The 23,064-nt window shown below is 41.9% G+C and overlaps 1 long non-coding RNA gene across 1 annotated transcript in view; it reads right to left on the bottom strand.

Moving 5' to 3' along the window:
• Positions 1–772: 772 nt before the first annotated feature.
• LOC131592854 (uncharacterized) overlaps positions 773–23,064 on the bottom strand; it is a 41,246-nt gene continuing 18,954 nt past the window's right edge. Inside the window, exons 4-6 of the long non-coding RNA XR_009280719.1 lie at positions 22,623–22,685; positions 5,630–5,810; positions 773–942 (exon numbers count right to left, since the gene is read on the bottom strand). This is a non-coding gene — a long non-coding RNA (uncharacterized LOC131592854). The remainder of the gene's footprint in view (positions 943–5,629; positions 5,811–22,622; positions 22,686–23,064) is intronic.

Genomic DNA, 23,064 nt, shown 5'->3' on the forward strand with positions numbered 1-23,064 from the left:
CAGCATCTTATATTACCCTGAATGTGAAAACCTGCAACATTAACAACTGTGCCCAACATGCATTTAGAAAACAAGATTTCTGGAATGTGTTTTAGTTATACATATCTGACCTAAAACAAGCCAGAGAAAAAAGTAATGTATAAGAGAACATATTGAAAGCCTCTGGAAAATGCTCTTTATATAAAATCTTATGACTACAGTGATGGAGAAGGGATGCTGATGACATCCCAGCTGTACCACATTGACAGAGAAATAAGGAAATACACCGGAAGAGTTTAATTCACTGAATGTAAGATAATGGACACCACTACAAAACATGAAACAAAATCACTAAGGACAAGCAATGGCATGAACTGTACACAGTGCAAATACTGCAGCTATTTCTCAGGAACAAGCAAGACAAAATACAATGTCCTACTCAGTGGTTTACACTAACACTTATTTTTCATTGTTAAACACTTTGTACTTTGACACATATTTTCAAAAAAATAAAGAAAACATAATACATTCTCTCATTTTTTAATATTAAGAAATTTCTTTATATATACATTTATATCTATTTAATTCTGGGTAAAGTTTGGCTTATCATTCCTTCTGCTTGATTATTTAAACAAATATTGCATTGAAATTTTTTCAATGCCATTGCTCCTGTAGACAGGAGTCAACGCACAAACAGAATGCTCTCTGCCCTAGAATTATACCTTCACACTTTTCACCAGCTTCTACTTTGCAACTAAGTTGTTTGTTCTTTATTTTTAATTTTACCTTAAGCTTCAGAAGACCTGCAGGAGTCCTGCAGACAGTGAGATGGAAAACTTCTTGGCGACTTTCATAATGCATTTTGAATGATGGTTCAGTTAAGTAAGAGCTTTTCCAGTCTTAAAGTAATTTCTGCTGTAAATTTTACACTCCTGACAAGGTGACTACATCCAGGCTGATATGCTGCAAAAATAATAAAGACAACAACTTTCACAATGCAGGAAGAGATAAATATGTATCAACTGAAGCAGTAAATATCTGTAAGGGTTTTCTTTTCTCTGATTTTGGAACTCTGGGGCAGGATATCATTACTAGCTGTAAGAGAAAGGCTGCCTGCACACTACATTTAGATCTTGAACACACACAGACCAGTGAGAGTATAGAAGTCCCAGTTTTGCAAAAACAACCAGTGTTTTTAACTGGGTCCTATATCAGAGTTGTTAGCAGGACATTTTTTGTGCACACATTTTAAGTTTGCAAGGGCAGTGATTCTCAAACAATCCCCCTGACAATGATTTTGTTCTTTTTGTGTCCTCAACCCACTGCTCCTCTCTCTCAATGCATGAGCCTCACGATAACACTGCACAGAGCGCTGCTCTTTGTCAGAACACTGCACTGTGCCACCAGGAAAAGCAGCAGCTCTCCAGCTGCTGCCTACAGAGGGTGGGGAAGCAGAGCAGTTCTCTGCACGGGGAAACGGGACAGAAGCAGTGCTTTGAGCTGCACACCACGTGCATTTCAGTGCTGTGGGGAGGACCTGCACCTGCTCTCTGACTTACACATCACGTGGCCCGTAAAATAAGCAAGCAGAGTAACCATGGTACAGGCTGAGGTGGCACCTCACTTGGTAACTCACACTGGAGACTTCCTCAGGACAACTGTGTCATGCATCCAGGGAGCTGGAGCTGGAGTCGACACTACAAGCTTAAATCTAAGATAAACTCATCAATAGCTGCAGAATTATCTCTCAGCAGCCACAGGCCTCCTCCACACAGCTCAGCTGGACACAAACCCATCCTGCACCTAGTGCTCCCTGAGGGACCTGTTGTGGATGTGCCAGCCTGGCCTGGGTGAGCCACACCTCAAGGAGGTAGGAATTCCTCTTGTCCTGCTCACACAATGCTTGCAGACACTTCAAAGACTCCTTGAGCAGTATTTGAGCAGCTTGACAATTCCACCTTTAGTGGTTATTACAGTGCAAGTTTTACCTGTAAAAATGCTTGTCCCACACTGGATAAATATGTAAATAACCCCGCTCCGTATCTTTAACAAAATTAAATTTATTTTTTGTATTTAGATTTAATAAAACATATGAAACACCAAATGTAACTGTATTCACATTCAATATACAAACTCACAGCTTTCTATAGCAACACATATGCTGTTGGACTCAGCAAGCAAATTCTATAGGGGCAGTGATTATTTCAATCCATACTTCTAAACACATGTCTCAGAGCATTAAAGTATACTTTAATTACTGTGCCAAGCAGATGAGCACATAATAGCAGCTATCATTTCAGAACTTTACAGATGTGGTTCACTATTCGAAAAAAACCCTCTTAGATGAACATTTGCTTTACAAAAGCAACAGACTCTTGATCTTATTGATGTTGCTTTATTTTAAATCAAATCACAATTTGATGATACTGGGTATTGTTCTTAAAGCCTTGGGTTCTGCAGTTATGCAATTACATGACACCTAACAAATTTTAAGACTAAGTATATCTCTAACTGTTGTGTTTTATGCTTAAAACCTGTATCTCAGCAGCTCAAAAACCAGTCTGCAAAAAAAATTCTACAGTGCTTTAACACCTTCTACCATTTAAACTATGATTTTTGAATCCAAGCTAATATTTTTATATATTAATACCTGAAATTAGTAATGCCACACTATTAACCCAGGAATCTGCTGTGAAGGACAAGGCCAGCCAACAGCATCAGCTCCTGGCACTGCTTCCAGCTGATGGTCAGCAAAAATACCCACACCCCTTAAGGGGGCTGGACAAGAGTGATGCAGTTCACAGGGAGCCACCCTGCCTGTCCTGGTGCCAGCATCCCATGGGACAAGCATGAGTCAGCCCCAGCACTGTCCTGAGAAGCTCCTGTGCCACTCCTCAGCCTGCTGAACGATACTACAGTGTAGGCAGAATGAGAAGGACCCCCATGATGACCATCAGACCTGCGAGAAGGGGCTAAGGGACCTGAGTAGGCTTTGGTGACAGCCTCTCCACACCCAACAGGAGGCTAGGAGAAGCCAGAGCCAGGCTATTCGCACAGTGGAGTGTGGTGTGGGAACAAGGGACAACTGACAGAATTTGAAATACGCAAGGTTCAGGCTAGAAACAATGGAAAACCCTTCTGCCATGAAGTCAGTCAAGCAGTGGAAGGGGCTGCACAGAGGCTGTGCAGCCTCCATGCCTGGAGGCTTTCATGACCTTACTAAACAAAACCTTGAGCCGCCTGGTCTCAGCTGGCCAAGCTTTGAGCAGGATGCTGGACTAGATGCCTCCCAAGATGCCTCTAGTCTAGTGACTAGATCCACTCTGAAGCATGAACCTATGAGTGCCCTGTGCTGCTTACCATTGCTGCCTAACTGGAATGTTCTCTGGAGCTCATCTCAAAAGATTTTATTTGCTCTGTTCACAGCTCCGAGACCCTTACTTTTGACACCCTTCAGGACCTGGAAAAGTGTCTTAGTTGACATCCATGAGACTTTTTTCCTTCTGAGAGCAAAAAGCTTCAGACAATTGAACCTCAAAGTATTTTAGCAAATACTTTACAGTTCAGGGTTGGTTTTGGCCTTAATTGTTCCTATACAATGAGCAACAGCACACACACACACAAGAGCCATTTAACACGCACAACAGAAGAGTGAAACACCTGTTAAAATTTTTTCCTCAGCATGAACATAATCCAATTTAGTTTAAGACATTTTCCCCTTAACTTTTAAAAAATACAATTCCATGATATCACCTTGATATATCTTTTCTCACTGAGGTCAAAACCACTGCTGAAACTGTTGGTATAAACATATTTCCATTACTTTCCTCCCGCATACGTTCTACATTTTCAGCTCCCAAAGCATAGTGCAGAGATCAGGAAGGGCCCTATGACAGCCTCCATGCAGAACAGAAGCCCAGAGCCAGCCTGGCCCATGAAGCAGATTTGCACACATGGACCTTTTTTTGTGGTTACTGGAATGCTGAGCATAATACCACCAATACAACCATACACAAGGGAACTACGAAGCAGCACTGTTGAGCTACTTAGAACCCAAACTATCTGACATTTGAAAATGCTCCTTAGGCTCTTACATGAGATCCTGGGGACATTTTGGTACACAGATTTTACTGCTCAAGTCTGAAAATAGGACAGAGGGAACTCACTGAAACAAGTCTTACAAATAGTTTGAAATACATAGCTATAACAGGTGACCCCAAAGCAACTCACACAAGTTAGCACAAACCTACCATACTCTTATTAGAAGACCACCTTCTTAAAGCAACTGCTTTAGTTCCTGGAATGCTTCTGCTTAATTTCATTGCCTTGTCCAGCTGGGCCCTAACTCCATTTTGCCAGTGTGTATAATTTCCCCTTAGAAAATATCAAATGGACAAATCAGGTTCCAGCCTCTGGAACCAAGATATTACTGAGCTCCATAAGCTATTAGGGGGTTTCAAATTATGGCAAACAAATCCCTCAAGGCTCACTTAGAAAAAATATAAAAACACAGGTCTAAGCTTGCCAGACTGTCTGCCTCTCACATTCACAGAAACCCGCCTCAGAAGAAAAAAAAAAAAAGAAAAAAAAAAAAAATCTTTATTATGTATGAGGTACAGACCATCTGTGATGGGCTTTGAGAGCCAACTTAAAAGTAGGGGGGAGGAGAGTGTTCCCAACTGCATTCACAGTCAGTGAAGAGCTTGAGACTCAGCAGCTGTCTGTGAGCAGGGAAGAGGTGGTGGGTCAGGAAAAATGAGGCTGCACAAGACCTGCCAGGGTCAAGGATGGAAAGGCACATTGTTACACACAAACTGTGTAGAGGCATATGGAGAACAGCAGCAAGAACCAAGAAAACCTTGTGGAGATAGTAAGATATCCCAAAAACAAGGCATTCTAGGAGTGCTGTTTCCCTGTCACTGTGGAAAAGTAAGGGTTGATAATATTATTCTTGTGGTTCTAATACAGACCACTGAACGACTCATGCCATGGGAAGTAAGAATGGCAACAGTAGTAAACTGGTAGCAGCAAAGAATATGGGAAGGGTTTCTTTTTTACCCTTTTTTTAAGAGAATTATACACGTCTTTCTGTATCAGTCTTCTAACTTTGCGTAATCCTTTTGACGCCTCTTTTCACTACTCTACTACACAGATCTGTAGTAGCCATTTACTGTTTTGCATATAATGCAGCTCAATAATATTTCATTTCTGAAAAGGAAAATAATTACTTTTTAAAAAAAATTTCAACCACCCAAACTAGAGTTAGATTTAACCCTCCCCACCCAAAAAACACCAATCCCATTAGACCATTTCCTAACAACTAGCAGATTGCTACACCGTTTTGTGTTTGCAGCTCAACAAATAGGATAGTTCCTTTGGCTGCAAATGAACTGTGACCAGGTAAATATGAGTAAACCCTTACAAGTGACTCTTGCTGCTTCTGTCAGGAAGCAAATCTATTTATATCTCTACTCAAGACTAAATCATCACAAGTATTTATCCTGTTTCATAAAATTTTGCTGGCTTTTAAAACACAACAAATTAAACCCTGCATTCACTGATATCCCTGGCTAAAACTCATTCATGCCTGTGTGGCCAGGCTGTCACCTGGACCGTGAGTGTGTGTATGGGCTGATCCTGTAACACTTACCAGTGGTGGAAGGGGCACTGGTGAATCTTGCCATCACACACCAAACTCCCTTTTCCCAGCGGTCTGTTCCACCTGGCTGCTGGAGATGAGGGCTCTGCATGCTGAATCCACGGGCTCAGACCTCGGGTGTGCTGCAGCAGCTCTGCCGTGAGCGATGCCCATCCAGGGGCCAGAGCTGGACCTGTGGGTTTGCAATGAGGTAGCTCAGGTGTGGGTTTTGCTGAGGAAGCACTAATCCCCAGGGAAAGGGTGGGGTGGGGAGTTTGGGGCAGTAGGAACTCAAAGCAGCTCCAGGAGGCTTGCCAGAGGCTGTCTGTCAGCGCCCCAGCTTTGCTCCCGCACAGAGCCCGCACACATCAGGGCCTTCAGCAACATTCACACCTGCACAGGAGGCTGGCACCTGGTGAAAACACCTTCGAAACGGGCACAAGGACATCACCTTCACTTTGCTCAAGCACAGCAAAGACTGGGAGAAACAGTGCAGGAGTGCTGTGCTTAAATTTGCTCATTTATTTAAAATAAGGTCAATTTTGCACACCTGCGCCAATATCTGTAGAAAATTTACTGTCTGTGCCCCTGCAACTTCACACTGGTCTGCATACACTAAGCATCAATTCAGATAAGCCCTTGCTATGAGAATGCCTTTTTACCCACATATCTAGGAATACGGTTATGCCTAAGCAGGGAATTTTAAGTTGTTTCCCAGACTGTTCCTGAATCCAACTGCAACCTGTTTATTTTGACCTCAGTTCCTAGAAACTGTTGATGCCACGGTAGAAATATGCTGTGTGTTCCAACAGGCAACAAACAGTCCTAATGAGAGCACACTCCATCTGTGCTGCCAGCGCACACAGCCTCAGCCTATAGCTCGGATACGCTGGAGCTGAGCATGCAGGGACGAGCTCATGCTGCAAGGGACATCCTGGCACGGCAGAGCTCCCCAAAACAGGCCTCTGCGAAGTCCCGAGGCAGCCAGGGTAGGCACCAGCAGCACTTGAGTTCTCCCTTCCCTGTTCTGAGTTTGTAGACTACAAGTCTTGACGTTTTTTAAACGTTTCAAAACTACAAAGTAAAGAAAGCTGACTTAAAAACTGCCCAGTGCTCTCCAAAGGTAGGAGTTAAAACGTGCAGAACATATGGCACTATTTACAGCCGGCTCGCACACTGAATTCAAGGGAATTTTCCATAAACCTTGTACTCTCCAAAAGGTACGTTACAGAAAAATGCATGTGGGGATCCTTTAATTTCTCTTGCATCTTCTCTTATAAGATGCAGCTGGGGAGCAACACCCACTGGTATTGGTAGCATGAAACGGCAATCCTTTCCTGTTACCAAGGTCTGGTACAAATTACCATGGATTTAGAGGCACTATATAAAAGACAGTGCTGATTTGTTTCTAAATTTGTATCTTGATTAAACTGTCAGGCTATAGCACAAATGCAGAGCTCACCTGACTTTCCAATCCTACAACAATAAATTATCCAAGAAGTGCAGTACAATTTGAAAATGCTTATAAATGGATCAATACTATGCTTTATGTTTAGATTTTACATCTCGGTCATGCCAAATCAAATGGAATAGAAGCAGCACTTTATATTCAAACTGTAAACTCAGTGTGTTCCAAATAAAACTGTATGTGAGGTGAGACTGTGAAGCAGGATTTTAAAAACCATCAAGCTAGCCAATAGAATAACAACTGCATTATTATTTTCAGAACTATTTTTAACTCTGTTGTGGTAGACAAAAAAACAAATATAAAGGACAAAAACTCCTATTCTCAGGAACTTGCATGCAAACTTGCATAGGTTAGATCAGTGTTTTTCAGCATTTATCCCTGTAAACAGAGCAGAATTTGGTCTCATCCATTAAAGTGAAGTAATTCACTCCAGAGTAACTTCCTTGATACTGAATATATTTTAACTATCCAGAATTTCAACGTCTAGGATTAGTGCTGTAAACACACATAGGCATTGCAGTCTAACAAAAGAAAAGTCAACACAAACATGGTGCAGCAAAAGTGAGATCAGCCATGCAAAACTTCCAAAAAGCAGCTTAGGAATTAAACTACTATTATTAAAGCTACTGTTATTGAACTACAGCTGTTAGAACTTCCACAGTTTATTGAACCATTCTGCATAATGCAAATATTATAAAACAGAATAGATCAGTTTTCCATCATGATTACAAGCCACTGCTGTTCCTAAAGCTTTTGTTTTTTTAACCAGTATTCTTGTATGTTTGAATACAATTGTTCTACTTCCTTTTATAAGGCATCCATGTAAGAAAAGAGCTATTCTAAATTAATTAATCAACACACACCCTTCCAGAGAGGGAATATATGATAAAAGTATTACATAGTGTAGTTCAGGCATATTTTTATACTCTCAAAAGAGGTAATTGATCCTCCCCTCTCCCCAGTTTCAAATTTGGAACTTGGCTGCTGTGGGTTCTTTCCCACACAAATCAAGCCCTAGCTCTTTTGAATTGAAACAATATGGGATGATTATTGTGGGAAATTTTTTTACTGTTACTGTAATTTAAAACTTTCTGTACCCAATTTTGCATTTTCTATAAATCAAAAACCCATTTCACTTAGGGCTACAATTAAACAGAGGAAATCAAAGACTAACTTCTAAGCAAGTCTTGCTATTAATCATAAGACAAACTAGTAGTACAACCACTTTTACTGCAGTTCCTTTCTGGTTGAGAACTACATTTTCATCTGAAGCTCGAGCTCTTTGGAGGAGACTGTGCTGCAGATGGGACAGATTCAAGAGAGGTACAGCAAATGGGAGAACACCATGTGATGCTGAAAATGAGCCTGCTTGCAGTCCAGCACCAGCACAGGGCTACTGCAGAGACAACTACTTGGGGGTCTGATGCTGCCATTCCAGAAGCTACTGTGCTTCTTCCTTCACCAGGAGCAGCCATGGAGTCACGTCTGTTGCTTTACATATCTGAACGGAAATCAGCATCTTTTTCCTTTTAAAAGAAAAAATTACAAAAGCAGTGGATTTCAACACTGAAATTCGTATTGAAAACAGGACATACAAACACAAAAACGAAGTGCAAAATGAAACCATGTGGAATAGGAAACATAGGTCTTCTGTTTTTTCAAACTGGAAACCAAATTATGTATTTTTATTTTCTAAAAAGAAAAAAATGCATATTGATCGCTAGACAAAATAAAACATGAATTCTCAAATCAACAGAAACATGTTTCACCCAGCTGTCTTTATTTTTTTTCCTCTGTCTCTGTTTCTCAAAGAAAAATTTTTATGTCATTTCTTCTTTTCATATATTTTAGGGAGAGGTTTAATGTCTCATGGTGTTAGTCTTTGCAAAACTCCTACACGTCATACAAGTAATCACATTATTTGCAGCAGTACATCTACAATAAGAATAAGTGATACTAGTAACTTATTCATAAAATATATGCTCAAAACAAAAACTGGCTTCCAGTTAAATACTCCACAATGTGTATTTCCATGTTAAAGAGGAGCCTTTTACCTACTGCAAAGTAAAATTCAAATGTAAATTTGGAACTGTAAAAAATTCCACTTATTAAAATCAGACACAAAGAAAACAGCTATGAGGGGTTTGAGGAGTTATTGGAAGGGCTTCTTACACAAACAAAACCAAACCTTCCCAACACTGACTTACTACTATAATAACAAAACATGAATGGATACAGTTTCACCTCTGAGCAGGACTAGATTTCAAAAGTAAATGACTTTCTGAGGCTATAGACTGAAATATTGTTTTACCATTTATTTTCTTCCTAATATCTCTCACGCACTTGCAAGTCTCATTATCTCTGACAATGAACTCCTGCAGCAGTTGACACATCTGTTTCTCAAAAAGTGCACTGAAACCATGTCAGTCTGGCTGTGGCACCAGGAGCTGCCAGGCCTTTCCTTCAGGCTGCTGAAACCTGCTCTTCTCTTTGAGCACACCCTTCACCGAGGACAAGAGGGAGCTTCTTTTGCCTTCCTCCAATCTGTGTATCAGTCAAAGGCAGGCGCCAGCCACGCAGGAGGTGCACGAGCAAAACAATGCCTGCAAACACAGCTCTGCCTACCAGGAATATTGGAAAGACTGGATGTCAATTGACCCAAGGGGTAAAGAAAGAAAGAGTGGGGAAAACCCAAAAAATCAAACACAGAAGTTTGGAAGTCTCATGCAAAGAGCATGAGAAAACATCCAGAGCACTCCACATAGATGGCTACAAACCCTGCCCATCTCCACAGCCCAGACTGGAACATCTACACCTTCTCTTTTTCTGTTTAGGTTTATCACATTAATTTCTCCCATTTGATCTCAACTGATACTGCAAAAAAGGGAGGGGAGCTGCCTGCCCTGGCCAGCTTTCACTCCCCTGGTGCTCAGGACATCCATATGTAGTTACCAAAAGCAGTCCTGAGCCAGCTGGAGACACCAAAATAAACCCCAACATCGCAACTCAGGGGCCCAACAGCACTCACCCAAAGACTTTTCAGAGCCATTAATAATCAGACTATAAAGCTGCCAAACTGGGCAGAGGAATACCAGGAAACATTTCAGAGAAGTCTGGCTGCAGGACTTCTGTATTCCAGCCTTTGGTTCAAAGCACTGGTTTGCCAGTCAGCACCCAGCAGCTGCAGAGGAGGGCAGAGGGGATGTGGTAGAGAGGAGGAGAGGACATGGAGAGAGGACACAGAGAGTTCCAGTTGGGGACTTCATGTGGGTGCACAGGTCAGTCCTATGCATAAGCACCTGCAGGATTTGGTTTTCACAGGCACAGACGTTAAAAATGCAGGGAAAAACTAAACCCAAACAGCTTTTCCAGTGTTTCTGAAATACCCTGGCCTGCTGGAGCCATCCACACAGTGGAACCAGTGTGGCTCTGTGCACCCAGTTGCTCCTCACTGAGCAGCCCATGTGAGTCTGGGCCACTCCAGGGTGGCCATGCTCATGGGGCATGGACACTGGACACAGAGTGACCTGCACATTTGGAGCCCCAGCCACTGCAGTGCCACTGTGCCAGTGTGGACAAACCTGCCTCCTGGATCCCAGAAATCAAGCTGCTAGTGCAAACAGAGGAGAGGCTGCTACAAAAAGAAAGAAATCCTAAACTCAATTACATTTAGGCAAGCAGTAGGATAAAAAGAATAGAATTGTCATTAAAAAAAAAAAAAAGAAAAAAAAGACCCAGCAAACAAAACATGTAAAATATGCTTGTCTCTTTATTTTTAAAAGTCACCTCCCAGCTTTCTGTCCGGCAGGGAGCACATAAAATGTTATGATTTGTAAGTTCTACTTTTCATGGCCATTGCTTAATATTCCGTAAAGGTTTGGGGTTTCGTTTAGTTTTTTGGATTTTTTTTATGCAATGACCTATCCAATCTCCCAATATAATCTTAAAATGCTATCAACATATCAGATTTTAATTACTTGCACAGCGGAATCCTAAACTGGAAGGATAAAAGACCAGGCAATTGCACAGCATCTTTCTCCCAAGCTGTTCTGCTCTGACCTGGACTTTGACTATATTGACGTAGATGCTGAGTGGGTTAGTCTCTCCTATTATTTATCAATGCATAAAACAGCTTTATAAGATAGTGGTGATGAAGAAAAACCTCATGACAAGAAATACATAACCTTTCCACTTTGGTAAGGGATACTAGCGAATTTTGGGAGGCAAGGCCTCCCACAGCTATGAGAAAAAGCCTCCATTCAAAGGCAGTAAAGGCCTAGAGTAGCAGTGACACCCCAGATCTGGACAATGAGATGCCCCTTGTGCAAGGGCAGTGCTGGACCCCTCAAATTCTGCAGGCTCTGCAATTGTGAGCAACTCTCCCTTCCCACATCAGTGTTATGTGCGTTCACTGCATGAGGTTTATTCAGCTGTTTCTCACAGCAGAAATCTGGGCAACACCAGATTTATCTCCAATTTACAAGGGGAGGTGCTGAGGCATGGAAAGAGGAAGAAATTTGAAGAGGCTCTTACTCTTATACCTAAGGCTGAGTGAAAAAGAATCTCCCAACTTCTCACTCACTTTTCCAGACAAGGCCACCACAATTCCCATTTCATCACGGCCTAATTTCTGGACAATAGCATGTCTAGACGCATATTTTACAAATTAAAGGATATTATAAGAAAAGATAGAAGAATGACAAAATAAACTCTGTGATCAAAATAATCTGCAGTCCCAGAAGTGTTAACTCCAGTGATTTTGATGGCAAAATACAAATTATTCTTTGTAGCCATTATTTTTTCCAGTGGCTTCTATAGTAGTAGCTCATGGTACATGACAGACAGAAAAAAGCTGGGGGCTATCTGAAGTGATTTGAGTGGGGCTTAAACTTTATATAGGCCTTGAACTAGCCATCAGCACAAAGGTGAAATTCACTCTGTGAAGAGTGGCTTTATTTTTTTTAATTGCCATTAGAAGCAGTAACCACCTGACAGCCACTGTGGAAACTTTTTTGTCCTGAGTGCCCTACAGAAATGCTCATACAGAGCTGGAACAAAGGCTGCAAGTGCACTGGCAAAGTGGCTTTCCAGCTTGATCTCTTGGTGTTAATTGAATTGTAAGACTTTTCTATCTGTAGTTCTTCCACTACTTGCAACCTTAAAACTAATATACACAGTTAAGGCGCAGGCCTGGTTTTTCACAGATAGATGTTCAGGAGAGCTTGTTAGCACTTCCTCCTGAACTTTCAATTGCTCTTCCATTTAATGTTTTAGGTTAGATTGTATCTCAGGAAGAACATACTGATGACAAGAAAGGTTATAAAATTCAGGAGCTAGATACAGGTGCACTCATCCCCCTTTTCCAGGTGAAATCCCACCCACCACCAGACCTGTGTGGACTCTGGTGTATTCAGCTCAGCAGGCATCAAAAGCTAAAAAGCTTGCAGCAATTATTTCAACTATGATGCAATTTTAGTGCTTCTGTGTCCAGCCCAGAACCTTATATGGGTGCAAACCAGCCATATCCAACTGCCACTGTAAAGAAATCTATTTTGGGAAGAGAATTATGCTCATACTTCCTTCCAGCTTGCTAATATGGATTGCAAGACATGGCCTGCAGTGTGACGGACCACAGGGACCCACACCAGCAAGGGCACACATACATGTATGGTACCTCCTACACACATGAAGGTCTCCTTAGAAAATTACACTTTTATGTTCTCTCCTGACTTCTACTCTGGCTTGCTCCTTACAACAGGTACAACCACCTTCCAGCTGACTTTCCTATCCCAAATCAGCCCTCTCCTTGAGACTCCAGGCCACCTTGTTCCCAGCTGATTGCACCTGCAGCCATGTGCTATTCCTTAATATATTTTAATTAATTAATTAAATAGTAATACTTAATCTTCTATTCAGCAACACTTCTGAGTTTTGATTCCTGAAAGCATTTTGGGGGAAACAAAATGCAAGCACTAGATAGATATCATTTTTATGCTGTTAAATACCACCCCCAAAAACATTTTGTGTTATAGAGAAGTAATCACTACTCTAAGTGCTAAATAGCATCTTAAATGTATACATGTGAATACTATACATGCAACTTCACTTTTATTTACACCAAATAGGAATGCACACATACAAAAAATACTCAGATCTCATATGTGAGACATACACATAGTAGAGTTGGTTATACTTTAAATGAAATAATTTTATAGAGACATTCAAAGGTACCAGTAAGACAGTAGAAATAATTGTTTTAGTATAATTTAAAATGTAAATGTCATGTAATATGTAATTTAAATGTAAATCTGCCCCTTAAACCTTCAATCCATCAATGTAAATCTCCATTTAAGAAACAAAATTTCCATGTGATCATGTTAATTCCTCCTTCTATAATAATTATAGAATGAGAAACATATAACCTTCAATTAAAAACTGGTAACTAGCTATCTTCAAAACAGATCGAGTTGAAAAACTGTTTTTATTAAATGGTTACTAATAAAAATAAATTTTAAAATGTTAATTATTTATTCATATAATAACTAAGCAATCAAAAAACCCTATATGTCACACTGCATTAAAACCAAAACTAAACCTCATGATGAACCCCTGCAGCAAAATTATATATGTCCTTTGGCCCTGTAACAGTTTCCATCCATTTTGGGACACGATCAGTTTCTTCTATGCACCCTGCAATTCATAAATGTGTGCTGGAGTAGGAAGAATACTGATGCCGTACCCCTTAAAACCAGAAAGCAGGACTTTGACACTCCTTGGGTTAAACTGGATAAAGCAAGAAGGTACAAAGAGCTCACTACCCAAGGAAGCTTGTGCAGAATGTAGCATTCTTTAAATGCACTTTAAGAGTCATTTGAGTTCAGGCTTCCTGCATCAGGTTTTTAAATTAGTGTTAGTTGGGTTTGAGAGTACAATCCAAAACCCTCTGATATCTGTGGGAGACCTTCCACTGACTCAAGACTGGATATACTATTTTGTTTCCTATAGACAAATTAGACAATACATCTTATCTGCCAAAGGTAACAAAACTATCATGAGAACTCTCCTTTCTTTTAGAAAAACAAAACAAGCCCCCCCCCCCAAAATAACCTGCAACCAGAGACAAAAATAAATACATACATACAAAAAAGAAGAAAATAAAGAACGATTTATCAAAGAGGAAAATCTTTTGAAAATTATACTTGCTGTATATACAAATGTAGAAGTAAATATACCAGACCTCTTTGTGTTTGGGTAGCAAAACAAATACAGCGATCAAAATCTCTTGGATGCAACAAAACAGCCTTCCTAGCCGTTTGCAGACTGCATTTCAATAAAAAGCAAGAGCAGCTCTGAAAAGATTGCCAGTGCATTTAGAAGTCCATGGCAAAGCTTTGTGTTCACCAACACAGAACTGCCTGAACTGAAACAACTGTCCATCTGAGACACTGTCAATATTTGTAGCTGCTTTATGGTTATTACATCCTGCAGATGAAAATGTAAATGAACTCTCCCACAGAAGAACCCCTCCTCGATCACCCTATACTATTGCAATTCCATGAGACCAGTTACTGTGAGCAGTGCTTCAGAAATAAATTTTTTTGCATCAAAAACCCAATATTTGGTGATCACTTTAACAGGCCCCTCAAACTGACTCCTCTCTCTGAAGAATTAACTCCAGTGTAAAACACCTTGGCCTAGAAGGGCTGTGAGAAACAAAAGCACTCGACTCTCACATATTTCTCTAAGCTACTCAATTCAGCAGCCTGCCCCCCCTGCATTAAAATAAATAGACTTGATGGTGCTGCTCCTTGTTTTCCAACTTCTGAGATCAACTGTTCGCAGGCTACTTTCCTACTTTTGAAACGACATAAAACAAGAAAAAAAAATCAGAGAAAAATAAAGAAAACAAGACCAGTCTAAATAGTACTATTTTTTCTAATTTGGCACTCCAAAAATATTTGCTTCTGTAGTTACAAAACCATGTGAGCTGCTTTATTATTGAAATTGTAGCTGCCCCCTTCTCTGGAAATGTCTGCTTACATTGACAAAAGAACTTCAGGAGCTGAATGAATGCCACAGCAAACATATCTGTGTGAAGGTAACTGAATAAATGGGCAACATGCTAAGTGTCCCTCAGATTTGAAGTGTGGCAAAATATCAGTCAGCATATCAAATGCAATCAATCAAGGGCTGTAGAAAATGATGACTTAATTAATATTTGATAAAGGTATATTGGTTATTATAATAATAATTTCATTTTTCCATAGATCCTCTTCCTTCCCCTTTGCAAAATGTTCGATTGGTATGCATAGCAATTTACTTTTCTATTTGTGCTTTAACAAGTTTGAAAAGAGCAAATCACTTTGAAACTCCACACAGATTGGACAGGAGCTAAATGTTTTCCTTGGCAGATAACAGGATACGACGGTTGAGGTTAATTTAAATTTATGTGTATAAAAATAAATAGGCAGTACACTGCCATCTCAAATCTACGGACTCCTTCCAAAAAGGCTGCCCTAATTTAAATAAAGAATGCATAAGGTAATGCATCAGCTATATACCAAATATTGACCCAATATTCCCTCTTTTTTATTCATAGAACACTCTTTCGGAGCACCAGTGAGATAAAGCCCTTTGGAGCGCCACCCTGCCCCCTCCCCTTATTTTTTTAAAGCAAAACAACAAAACATGATTAATGCTTAGATGTGTATTTTAGAGCATCATGCCTAGACAATTTTTATGAGAGTTTTCAAAAGTTTTGTGGAAGACCCTGAAAACCACTGTAGCAGTTAGATCTTTATTTGAAACTATTATGTATATAGTCTTAATCCAAATCCCATTTGAAGTCAGTGGAAAAACCCCTGTCACCTTCAGAGGCCTTTGGATCAGATCCTTTGTTTCCAGAGGTACAGAACAGCAAATTTCAAATGTATGCAAGAATGAGGAGTATACAACTACTAAATAAATGGTAACACTACTCTGTGAAAAAAGACAGATTTTATAAAGGGCAACTCAAAATGATGAGATCTCATATTTGATGGTATTATTTTTTTTTTAAAGACAGGCTGCAAAGGGCCCGGGAATTTTATTCCTACATATACGTGTATAAATGAAGGCATCTTGAATAGAATTACATTCTATTTTGGAAATTGTAAGTCAAATACCTTCTAGAACTGGAGATTTAAAATATCCTCTGTGGGTGCAAAGGAATACCTGTCGAGTTTTCTGCACCATTCCTGAGAGAATCACAGGCTGGTTTTCTCTCTAGTGAGAAGTTACAGGCCAGAATTATTAGTGATTCCACAAATGTGCACACAGACTATGTTAGTGAATATCTGGTGGAGGGGGATTGCTCCAAAGCCCATCAAACTCAGCTCAATAGAATTCAATGTATTGTGGCTCAGGCATGGAGTCAGATTCATAAACAAGTACAGATCTGCACAGCCCAGTACAGTTTACAGAAGATAAACTCAGGACTTGCAGAAGTACATGTGCACTTCTAAACATCTACCCATCCATCTTCTGTCTACTGGGATCACTGCTGGGAATGTCTATTTTGCTGGCTACAGGGATTCCAACTTTTTCTCTTCTGGCTGCAAACATGAGTCTAGATAGCTGCACGCATACTGAATAAATGAACACTTATCTCTGCGACAATCAAACGCGCTGGGCGAGCACACACTGCACGAACACGCATGCGGCTATGAAGGAACACGCTCCACAGTGTGTCTTATTTGAGAAACAAAAGACACGCAATCATATTTTTAAATTATTTTTCTCCCCTTCTCAGACAGGTACAGGCACCATAAATCAGCATTAGAACTGTGGCAGCGTGGCTTTGTTGTGCATCTCAGACCTGCACAAGCACCACCACTGCGGGGGGAGGAGGGAGGGCTGATTACCGGCACCTGCTTCAAGCTGCGAGGGACTGATGCAGTTAGCAGGAAAAATGCCTAATTAGAGCACATTTCCATTTTCCTGAGGGAAGGTGTCACGATCACTGAGCACCCATGTGCACGGCAGACTCTGAGCACCAAGGCCCTGCCAAGGTTTATGGAACATGTGGCACATGGACAGAGGCCGAGTGCAGCACAGAACCCATTCTGCTTGCAGAGGAGCTGATGAAGTGCTGAGTGGATGTGAATTACACTCCCCTCCCCCCCCAAAAAAAAACCATAATTCTGTTTTTTTCCCCAAGAAAACTGGATGAAACAAGGCATTCCTTCCACTCCTTTTATTTCTCCTTAGCTGCTACAAAAGGTTTATGAATACTTGGCATGTACTACAAGAAGACAGTGCTGTGCCCATAAAGCCACACAAAATACAATCCAGCCTCACAGTCCTACTCATCTTACATATCCAACAAAGACGAGAATCCTGGACTGCACCCACATCTCAAAGAACTAACTACTGCTCCATTCCCTTTCCCTTTCACCTCTCCTTTCTTTTCCCACAATAAAATCTCTCTCTCACCCAAACCTGACAACGTTCATCTGAACAAAATTACAATTAATTTAAAAAAGTTTAGCCAGACAGCCCACTTGCTATCTCTGGCAGTAAGGATGCCATGGTAGCCTGCTTGCCTGCGGATCCTGTTCCTGTGGGATCACCGCTGTGCATGGAGCATGGCTCTGCCCAGCACTCCACAGCGCTCCCAGGCCTAGAACACATGGACCTTGCCCTTGTGTCCCCCTCCTTCTCCACACTAGGAGGTAAAAGCAAGATTTTCAGCCAAGACAGGTGGGAGGTTAAGAAGAGACAGTTCATTTATCAGCAACTCCTTAAATTTCCTTTTGGAGGATAAAATTGCATTTTGAGGACTGAGAAAAGGCAGAAACACTCATTTTGCCCTCAACTTGCTCTACCTTAGATTATTTTCACTGTGTTTCACTCAATTATTACCTGAAAATATGCAAAACTTCATAATTATTATCTGAAAATATGCCAAACTTCATCCTAGCCAGCTATAAAAAAAAAACTTTTAATTAAGCTAAGTATTGTCTATGCTTTTCATTTTTCATTCCATGCACCAAACATTTTGTACGAGAATCTTGGCACTCCAACACGAAACACTTTCAAAATGTAAATGGTCCAGCTCACACGCATAATTTCTGAAGACATTCATCTGAGGGGCTGAATAGTTCTATCAACAGTTACATTTCTAGTTACAGACTAAAAATAATTTTAAATTTAAACTCTGGAAATTGCCAATCTAATGAAGAGATTTTAATCCCTCTTCATTTAACATGCACAAGGTCTTTATACACTATGTTAATTTTCAGCATACTTATAGAAACCCTCACTGTGAAATAAACCAGTCAATTCTGCTTCTTTCACTTTCAGAGGAAATTTCTTGCAAGCCTCCACAAAATAATGAACTAATATGGGAGAAACAATTTTATATTCCTTTAAGCCAGTCCTCATCAACAAAACAGCCCACAAGTATTACAACCTAAGGATAAAAAAAAATCTTTAGACAAATAGGATCATTAGGAGCAATATCGCCGAGTACTCTGAAATTTCTCAGTGAGGAGTGTTCAGCGGTTTGTGAATCCTCAACTAATATTATTTGCATTATACCGTGTAGCTGCTACAGGCCTCTAAAAACTACTTTGAAGAAATTAATTTTAGCTATCACCAAGCCATATGCTCCTAAATTCCTTTCTTAATCTACACAGTTCACTAAAACATTCTCTAGTTACTGTGAGCATGATCAGCCAATAAATACTGCTTTACTACTTACAGTTATGAGTTGTATTTCAGTTTATGTTGCCATAAAACACTTCTAATGCAATGCCAATACGGAGATGGTTTTGATACAATGCTGTCAACGGCCTGAATTTAAAACTATTTTTGTATAAATCACTAGGGATTTTCAAATTATTTGTGGGTTTTGGGGGGGGGGGGGGGAGGTTTATTTGTTTGTTGTTTTTTTAATTTTTTTTTTGCGGCAAAACCCCACAAACTTATTCACGCTTGGTCTGTTATTTACTTTAAATCTTAGACATAAATAAAATTAACAAGAAAAGATGAAAAGATTTTACACAAGCCTCCCATTTTTTCCAGTGTGCAGAAAAAGCATTTTGGTTTAGAAATATATATGAAAGGACTAGTTTCCTCATAAAGTGTCTTAAAATATATTTATTTTCAGATACTTTAATTTCCACATAGACTAGTCTATATAATGAATTGAAAAATACCTATTATTGTAAGTCTGGCAATTTCACAGTAGTAATAAATCTTAAGTGTTTAACTGTCTGTCAGATTACGCCTAACTCAGTACATCTCTATCCACATGCTACTTTGGTCTATAAATGGCATTACTCTAATATTTAAGTATTCTACTTAAAATAAATTCCTTCATTAACACCCGAAGAGAAAGAGAGTGGGAGTGTGCTTGAGCATGTGCCAGGGTGCACACGTAAAACATAAAAAGAAAATACACTTTTGGCACTTATGTACCTTTATAGGCCTTGAAAAATAGTATTTTAAAAATATATTATAAAAATGATAATTAGAAACTAATCCTGAACAATTCCAGGTATTAAAAAACTTAAACATGAATGCTGAAAATATTTAGGTTCAAAATCACGTTGTTAAGAAAATCAGGAAACGTAATTGCAGTGAGATACAATGACTAAAGAGCATCAGATAGTTACCTGCAAAGCCAGGAGCTGAGCAATGCCACCAGGTCCCTTCTCTCGTATGTGTCCCTACAATTAAACCCCATGCACTGGCTGGTGGCTACGTTACAGCTGCTCTACACAGAGATGCTTAGTAATGCTTCACATTGACTGAAATATTAAATAAATGTAAAAAACTTGCACCGCCCAACTTTGTTTCTTCTCTTAAGCTCCCTTCTATTTTTATTTTTTAGAAGGGAAGGGGGAAGCGCCATTCAGGAAAGCAGCTATATTGTGCTCAATGAAGGCAGGACTGGCACAAGTCCTAGAACATTTGCATTCAGAAATAAAAGCTGTGATCGACCTTTGTCTGCTAAGAAAATGAAGCTTGCTGGTTTTAAACAGGCTAGCGAAGGGAGGGGCAGACTCGATAGAGAGGGAGAAGAGAACCTAAAAAACAGCAACAATAGCAAATATTAGTCTATCACATCCTTAATAGGCAGCAAAGCGATCCTCCCGAATGAGCCTGGACCTCGCCGGGCTGATAACGCACTCCTGGTTAATCATAAATTATCAGGCAGACGCGAGCCAATGTGCCGATCCCCACGTAGTTCCCGAAAGTTGATTTTCCCACTTGGCATCCCCTGCGCTCCGGCGGGAGCAGCTTACCCTGGCAGGGCGGGACGGCGGCCGGGGAGCCGCCGATGGATGCGGCGCTGGGTGTTCCCCTCGCAGCTCCGCAGTCCCCGGGAAGGCGGGCGGGAGGCTCCGGGCGAGGCGGCGCATCTGCGCGGCCGGGCAGGCCCCGGAGCGGCCTCGCCCCGCGCCCCGCACCGGCCCCGCCGGCAACAATGGGCGGCTGCGAGGGGTGGCAGGGACGGCGGCGAAGGAAAGGGAGCAGAGCAGGCAGAAGGGAAGGGAGAAGAGAGGGGAGGGAGCGAGGGAGGGAGCGAGGGGGGAGAGACGGAGGGAAAGAGGAGGGGAGGGGAAAAAAGAGAAGCATGTTAAGCTTGTCTGGTAGTTAACAAGTCTTGAATGAAGAATGTTAGCAAACAGACAAACAGCATGTCTGATGCATGCTAATAGTCCTGGCTTCACCACTGACAATATGAATAATTCAGTAGAAAGGAGGGAAAAGAAGAAGCGGGGGGGGGGGGGGGGGGGGGGGGGGAAGGAAGGAAAAAAAAAAAGGTATCCTCCTTTCACACTCCCAAACGTCTGCAGAGGAGACGGGAATAAAAAGTGTGCCGCAACTTTCTCGTTCCCACCCATCGCATAGAAAATATTCGGGAAAAAGGCCGGTCGGGCACCAGCCCTTTAGCCCTGCCTCTTGGAGATTTTCGATTCCTATTTTTGTTGCCTATTAATTTCCTCCCCCCCCCGCCCCCCCCCCCCCCCCTTTACCGCCTATTTTACTTCTTTTGTCTGGGAGCTGGCACCTGTCCCAGAGACGGCATTTTACTGCACATCCCCTTTTCCCTCCTCAGCAGAGAAAAGGGGGGCGGGAGATCTGCAATAACGAAACAGCCTGTGTACCCCCTGCTCCCCCCCCCACCCCCAGACATCCCCCCCATATTTCCTTTTCAGCCATGGTCCAATTACAAGGGGTTTGGAGGGATATCACACGCCCTATTTCACATGGCGCAGATACCTACAGCCATTAAAAATATATTTCTATGAGAGAGAAAGACAGAGAAAGCAAGAGGCTCGTTCCCTGAGCCGCACTGTGCACTGGGGCTCCGGGGAGGAAAATCACCAGCAAAAATCACCCTCATCCTCAGAACACACAAACCTGCAAAGCCCGAGTCATTGCTCAGGCAAAGGAATCCATTTCCTTAACGGAGGGAAAAGGGAGTGAGGGAAAGGGATGAGCGGAGGGGCGAGCCCTCGACGCTTTGCCCTCTGCACTGGGATGTACAGCGCAAGAGAGGCGAGAAGCAGCCCCGCTCGGGAACGCTGGGAGAGGAGAGGAGGGCTCAGGCAAGCAGAAGAAAAAGAAGATCCTATTTGCAGCATTTTTAAAAGTTCTGTTCTGGCAAAGGCCGTCTGAAGGGGAGGCCCTTGCAGCAGGAATGCGAGCAGCAGCCGCCTTTCCAGAGTCCAGCCTCCTTCTTGTGAGCGACTGGAGCAGTCTGGCGGAGGAGGAGGAGAAGGAGGAGGAGGAGGAGGAGAAGGACGTGAGCCAGCGAAACGCAGCGGGCTGGAGCTGATGATGAAAGCGGCACGGCCCTGCGCGGACAGGCTTCTTTCCATCCCCCGCAGCCACGGGCACACGGACACGCACCGAGCCCGGCCCCGCTGCGACCCCCGCCGGGTTCCCCCGCGGGCTGCGATGGGGAGGGACGGCGCGGCCGGGAGGGGACCCGGCAGAGAGGCAGCGATGGGAGGAAAGGCGCTGCGCTGGAATGTAAATGCACCCACGCTATGGCAATATGCTTGACAGGGCAGTACGGCTAATGAAGCTTTTAATTGAGGGAGGTGGGGGTGTGTGGGGGGGTGGTTTCTACGGAAATATCTCCCGGGATTAAACGAAGAGAAGAGGCTCCTCTCTGCATTCACACACCTACACCGCTCTGCATAACACAGCAGTCCGCAAGGACCACGAACTACAGCGCGCACACACACACACACACAAAAAAAACCAATCCCAACCTACCGAGCTGAAAATGGCTATTTGAAAAAGTAAATACTGTGTGTGACAGAAAAACTTTGTGATTTTGTTTTCTCATGCCCTCACTTCCAAACCAGCTGCACAGCCAAGCTCAGGCTGCTTGGCCCTTATAACTCTCTTGGCACCGAGTCAAAAGCTGATAAGCATTTGGGCGAGACAGCTCAACTGCTGTGCTGGAAGAAAAACAGCTGCCATGATTGCTGTTTGATTGAGAGCACTCGCACACACTCACAAAAAACATACCAGGCTGCAACGACTGGCCGCAAATGCCTGAGGATTCAGCTTCAGAAGATCAACATACATTTCCTTAAAAAAAAAAAAAAAAAAAAAAATTATATAGTTTTGCCTCCATACACCCTCCCCTTCTTTAAAGAAAATGTGCTGCGTCGACTTGCTTTTCTTCTTCCCATCCCCCCTCCATAACCTCAAGCAAACTCAAGGAATTGTGCCAAAAGTCCCGTTGCTAGTTACCAAGTGCATTTTTTTAAACGTCCCTTTGATACTTCTTTCCCTCCTGCTTGCCATGGAATATGCAAGTAAGATAATCTTTCCATTACTTACAAGAAGTAATTAAAAAAGAACTTCTAGCTCAGCGTTCCTTTCCCTCTTTCTCTCTTAAGGGGCAAGAGGAGGGAAGCAAGGGGGAGAAGGACGTTTTTTTCTCTTTGCCGAGTCCAACATTTGG

This window comes from Poecile atricapillus, chromosome Z (assembly GCF_030490865.1).
Source record: "Poecile atricapillus isolate bPoeAtr1 chromosome Z, bPoeAtr1.hap1, whole genome shotgun sequence".
Lineage (NCBI taxonomy): Eukaryota > Metazoa > Chordata > Aves > Passeriformes > Paridae > Poecile > Poecile atricapillus.